At 30.5% G+C, this 6,235-nt stretch overlaps 1 long non-coding RNA gene across 1 annotated transcript; it reads right to left on the bottom strand.

Annotated features, from left to right (window-relative positions):
• Window positions 1–4,797: 4,797 nt before the first annotated feature.
• Window positions 4,798–5,316, bottom strand: LOC124887236. The gene is made up of 2 exons (XR_007044599.1): window positions 5,181–5,316; window positions 4,798–4,878 (listed from the first exon to the last, which is right to left on the bottom strand). It is a non-coding gene; the product is annotated as an uncharacterized LOC124887236 (long non-coding RNA).
• Between the last annotated feature and the right edge of the window lie 919 nt (window positions 5,317–6,235).

Genomic DNA, 6,235 nt, shown 5'->3' with positions numbered 1-6,235 from the left:
AAGCTAGGAAATTGAGGTATTTAGGAGGATGTTGGAATGCAGTTGAGTTTTCAACAAAGATCCCATCCTACATATCCCCAAGACTCAGAAAATCAGACTGCTTGTAGTTCGACTCAATCGGTAGAAAAGATAGTCTTTTATTTTAGATGATCTTTGGCTCAGGATGAGTGACAAGTTGATCGAGTTGTGGAAAAGAGGCTTGCAACCTATTAACCATGAATGTGGGATATTTACATCCATAGGCAAAAACTTACCTGAACATAATTTCCAAGAACTCTAGGTGTCCTATCACCCGAATTTGAAAGAATGAGAAGGTTACCCTCGACATGAGTTTAGAAATATCCTAAGGGTGAAGATGAAACCAAAATATCCTAAAGTATCCACACCCTTTCTAACAGGGATGTGGTTTGATGATGGTGGAAAAGATTGGTCGATGCTGTGGGGAGAAATTGTACAATGTAGTACAGTTTTTGAATTTCAAAATTTGAATTTGAAAAAAGAAAAAAGGTTTGGGGAAATTGTACAATATAGTATAATTTTTGAATTTCAAAATTGGGAAAGGACAAAATTGGGGGGAAATAGTACAATGTATTACAATTTGAAATTATTTTTTGGTGGAAATTGGGTAGAAGTTATGAGAGTTTTTGAAAATTTTGGGGTTATTTAAAATATAACCCCAATTGAGATTTAAAATTTAGTCATATTTATTTAATTTTGACCAAAATAAAAATCAATTGACAGATTGCACTACAATTATGGCCAATTTGATTCAGTTATGGCCAAATCTAATAGATTAGCTAAATTAAATTAAAATTTGATATGAATTAATACTTGTTTTAATCCCGAGCTTCTTGATTTAATAAAATCAAATGCATATTTATCCAAAGAAATTATTTTGATAATAAATTATATTAAAATCAAGATTTTAATCATTGTATTTATTTTTAAAATAATCCTTAATTAAAATTCAATATTTCATAGAAAAAATATTTAAGTAACCAAATTATATAATCTCGTATAACTGAACGTGATAATATATAATAGCTACTTAAAATGATAAAATTACGTACAAAAAATTTATTTAGATGAAATAAATATTTCAATTTTATTAAAAACTGAAAAAACTCAAGAATAAATTTAGTCATGAAAAAAAAAATTGGGTGCCAACATATATATATATATATATATATATATATATATATATATATATATATTGATTATTGAAAAATTACTTGATGGAATTGTCTTATGACTTTAAGTGTATTTTTAAACTTGGTACATCGTATTATATGTTGTGAGGTAGTGTAAATCTGATATTGATATTACTTGTTTATAGTGGACCGGATACCATGTCGGTACAGATATCTATATTGATATTACTTATTTATGATGGATCGGGTACCACGCCAGTACAGATGTGTATATTGATATTACTTGTTTATGGTGGATATCGGGTACCATGCTGGTATGGATATGAATATTGATATTACTTATTTATGGAGGATCGGGTAGCACGCTGGTATGGATATAAAACTGATATTACTTGTTAATAAGGAACAGGTACCATGCCGGCATGGTATATGAACATAGATTGTTCCCTATAGGTCATGACTATTTAATTAAAAGTAAGTCACATAGCATGTGTGTACATATTTGTGTTGATTCTATGGATGTTTACAGTGTGCTTGATACTCTTGATAGTTATGTGGCTTGTTTGTGAGCACTTTTTGACCTGTTATTATTGTATTGTTTATTCATTAAGTATTTGTTATGTGATGATGCACGTCTACTTGTTATTTGATTTATGTTGTGTACATATTAATAAATTGAGTTGGCCTATGATACCTACCAGTGCATAGTAGTTTGTACTGATACTACCCTATACTCTTCTTTTGTTGAGTGCAGAAAGTGTTCCAGAGGCTCAGACACAACCTCACCTCTAGAGTTTGATTGCAGATCTTGATCCAAGGGTGAGTACTCCATCTCCAGAATGTCATGGGTCATCCTATTTGTTTTTGTCCATCTTTCGGGCAATGAAGCATTTTTTATTTACTTTATTTTTGGATATCTCTTTTATACATGATCTTTGTTAGGAGTTCTTGTACTATGACTTTCAGATCTTGGAAATTTCAATGAGTAGTTTTTTTATTTTTGTATTGATAGTGATTAGCTCTACATTATTGTTATTAAGTTGGTTTTATGATAATATCGTTTTAATCTTGACTAAGTGATTGGGTATGGTTCTCTCGCAGGAAGATTAGTGTGAGTTCCACTCATGGCCTTTTGGGTCGTGACAGTAGCTCTGACCGCAACGAGCATCCCGAACCACGAATGCCCAAGAGATCACTTAGCATATACTATCATAAGCATAATTCATGTGAAATACGGAAGATGTAATGAAGTTCAAGATATCTTATAAGAAAACTACATCAATAAAGTCATAACAAAAACGTTAACCAAATCTACTCTACGAAGATTTTACTAAAGAATAACTATCTAGTCGGGACAGGGTTCCCAGCTGGATCATAAACCGATAGAAATGTGCATATGAATAAAACGTCTTTCTAAAGATGGGGCTCACTAACACCGATGCTTCGGAAGGTTCTACTATTATTATGGACCACGAGATTGAGCCTCAGAACCTACATTATGGGATGATACTGTCAAAGGATGGTCAATACTTGAAATGTATTGGCATGTAGACAATCCAAAAACAATATATATTTTATATAAAATAAACAAAACATTATGAAAAAAAATTAACAAAAATAGAACTCAAAATACATGGGTATAATTTAAAAGCTTCAATACATCTCGTAAAAATATAGAGTCAACTATTTTCTTTAATTCTAAGCTAGATGCCATCCCCGGTCTTTTTACTACCCACGGGCTATATGGTTTGGCTTTAACTCATCGGCCAAGCCCCCAAATTCAAGTTTACTGCAAGGATTGGAGTCTTTATATTCTATTCTAGTATACCAATGCCTGAGGCAAGTATACATTGACCATCCGTATTTCAGGACTGAATCAATTCCCGCATTGGTAGAACATGGTTTTGGGCTGTAATCTTATCAATTCATGACTTCTCGGTTAACCATCAACTCTCTTAAATCCCATTTTTAGCCTCTTAAAAACATGTTTCATTCTTACAAAAGTTCATCTCTTATTCTTTCAAGGGCATTCCGTAAAAGGTATCGTCGTACCTAAACTTGCAAGTCGCATCATATCATATCATCCTCATAGCCCTTCTTTCAAAACATATATCATTGACCACCATAATAATTCAAAAATCTCATAAGAATTCTCTTACGAAATCCAATAACAGGTTTAGGTAAAACCACATTCTTTAAAGACTTTTTTCTAACTCGTAAAGGTGATCCTCTTTTCATAATTCCATACACTCTCCTTGAGAAAACAAGAGCATTTAAAAATACAAGAAACACCATTTGAATTCACATAAATAAACAATATATAATTTGATAAAGAAGAATTTAAAATTCAACCTTTTATCATTCAATAAACATCCCATAACTTAGTTAAATGCATAATTTTCATCATAAAAAGGGGTTCATAATTCATACTCTTCAATAATTTTAAAATACATAACACATGTATATAAATACAATTTAAAGTTTATGGAAATGCCATAACTAAGTCCATGAGTATTAGGATCGTTTTATGTACCTTTTTTATAAATAAAATTTGAGACAACTTGAATCATAGCCTTGGATGTACGAGTTTTGGGAAGAAACCCTAACTTCTTTAATTTTCTCTTGAGAGTGGAGAGGAGAATGAGCGTTGAAAAATTAATAATTGATGAGTAAATAATGCTTATAGAGTGATTTAAGTCGTGGGGTAGGGTTTGAGGTGAGGAATAGAAAAAAATATCCCTAAAGAAACTAAAAAAATATACAGGAATAATTTCTCAGTTGACGACTTCAGTTGACAACCCATAAACTAGTTGATGGCTTGTCAAATCTTGTCGACAATCTCTAGCCATCTTTGGTCTTTACTGGTTAAGATTGACGACTTCAGTTGATAACTCGTCAACTAATTGATAGCCCGTCAACTATTTGACAACCCATCAATTCCCATCGTCAGCTTCTAGAAGATTATGAGTTTTACTGCCTAAGGTTGACAACTTCAGTTGACAATCTATCAACTAGTTGACGTCTCATCAACTCCCGTTGTCAATCTTTGGCAGACAGATATTCTCAGGTAAAGTAAGCATAACTTTCTACTATGATATTGAATTAAGTTGAAATCGGATGCGTTGGAAAAAAGACTCGAAGATCTTTCATTTGGTATATAGTAGGCCAGCTAAATCATTATATTATAGAAGTAATGGTTATTGAAAATTGACCTAAGTAGGAACGTCCACTAAAACTCAATCGGTAGAAAAGTTTTCTACTTAACTTTGAGTTAGGAGATTTTTATGACCTCAATTCATCGTCAAAGATATTCCCGCACTATAGAATTTATCATCACACTTATATTTACATAAAAATCGTTGGGTTCGAATCTATACACATAAAAATGACGGTTCGAATTCTAGTCCGAAAATATAAGGTGTTACATAATTAGATGGAATAAATGCAAAATACATAAACTAATAAGTTTATAAGCAAACAATTAGATAAGTAAAACTTATGTCACAATATTGGAGGCCGAACTTTTTAGTAATATATATATATATGTGTGTGTGAGAAACAGTTTACGTGTACATTAGAGAGTTGCAGTGTATATGACTCGAGCAGTTGCATTGTCAACTGCCCATATGAGTCGAGCATTATTTTCGAGTGGCAACTCATTAGTTTCATCAATCAAATAGGTGTATTTTCGATCAAAGTACCAATCAGCAAATGCCTCTGTGTGAAGCTGCACAAACAAAAGTGGAAAACAAAATAGTTAGCCAGCCATGCTATCAAAATAGTAATTCACTCATTAATAGTTTATTTGGATAAATTTATAAAATTAGCCTATTTTGAGAAGTTTTCCTTTTTGAAGAAGTTTTTTAAAGGGTGTTTGAATTGACTTATTTATAAGTATTTTTGGATTTTAAATATTTTTCTTTTTTTAATTTTTAGAGGTATTTGGCAAAGATAAAATATATTTTTGATCACTTTCTTTTAGGTTTATAAATTTCATTTTCAAATATAAATAAATAATTAATATCTTACCTGGCCATTTACTTTAATGGCAATTTCAGGAATCCACCTCTTCAAAAGGCTATTATGATGATGCACTGAGTCTACAAAGACTCCTCTTAATTTTGGATTATCTCCTTTGGGCAATGCATTTAAGAATTCTGACCTCATTTCTAAAATTGACAAATGCAAAAATATTAGAAATATTACTATATACTATGTTGCTTGCACTCTTTAATAATGTCAATGTTGTGTGAATGATTCGTCAAATTTAGTGTATTTTTGAAGAATCCAATACGAATGTGATATCAAAAGTGAAGAGTTCATGTATTACTAAAGAATCCAACACTGCGACATCGAAAATGAAAAGTTTGTACAAATTAAACTGTATAACATAGTTGAGAGGGTGTATTATTCACTTTTTCCGAGATAATTTTAACTTAATTTAAAAATCAGTGTTTAGTTATGAAAATATTAGATTCAACTTGAAGTTGTATCATAACTTGAAGTTGTATCATAAATATTAGTCTCTACTTCATTTTTTCACTTTTTAAATTGTATATAAGTAAATTCAAGCACGGATAGTGTTCCAAATAGTCTTTACAAAAAATATAGTCAAACACAACTCTATAAATTTTTAATAAAATAACAACAATAATGTACCAAGTAATTTATTTCATCACTATGATGTAAATGGTGGGATAAATAATCTTGATACTAACTAATACCTTATACCAAACATGGGATAAAATAATCTCTCATATTATGTCGGGATTACTTATCCATTATACCTCACACCAAACAATCCTAAATGTTACTTAAAAGTTAATCTTATAAATAGACTTTCTTTGTGAAAAAAAAGCTTTTGAAATTTTAAAGTTATTTTTCACTTATTTCTATTTTTGATTTCCATTTTTACTTATTATTTTTTTATATATCAAGAAAAATATTTTTTTTCCTGTTTTACCTTTTAATTTATTTACTGAGGCTTTTCGAAATTTCAAATAGTACCAATTAATAGGGATAATATATAAAGTCGCTATAACAATTATTATTTTCTTAATGGGCATGTAAATGCAAGTCAAAAA

Source organism: Capsicum annuum, chromosome 9, assembly GCF_002878395.1.
Source record: "Capsicum annuum cultivar UCD-10X-F1 chromosome 9, UCD10Xv1.1, whole genome shotgun sequence".
Lineage (NCBI taxonomy): Eukaryota > Viridiplantae > Streptophyta > Magnoliopsida > Solanales > Solanaceae > Capsicum > Capsicum annuum.
Note: the sequence above shows the minus strand (reverse complement) of the source record. Positions and strands in the feature narration are given on the sequence as shown.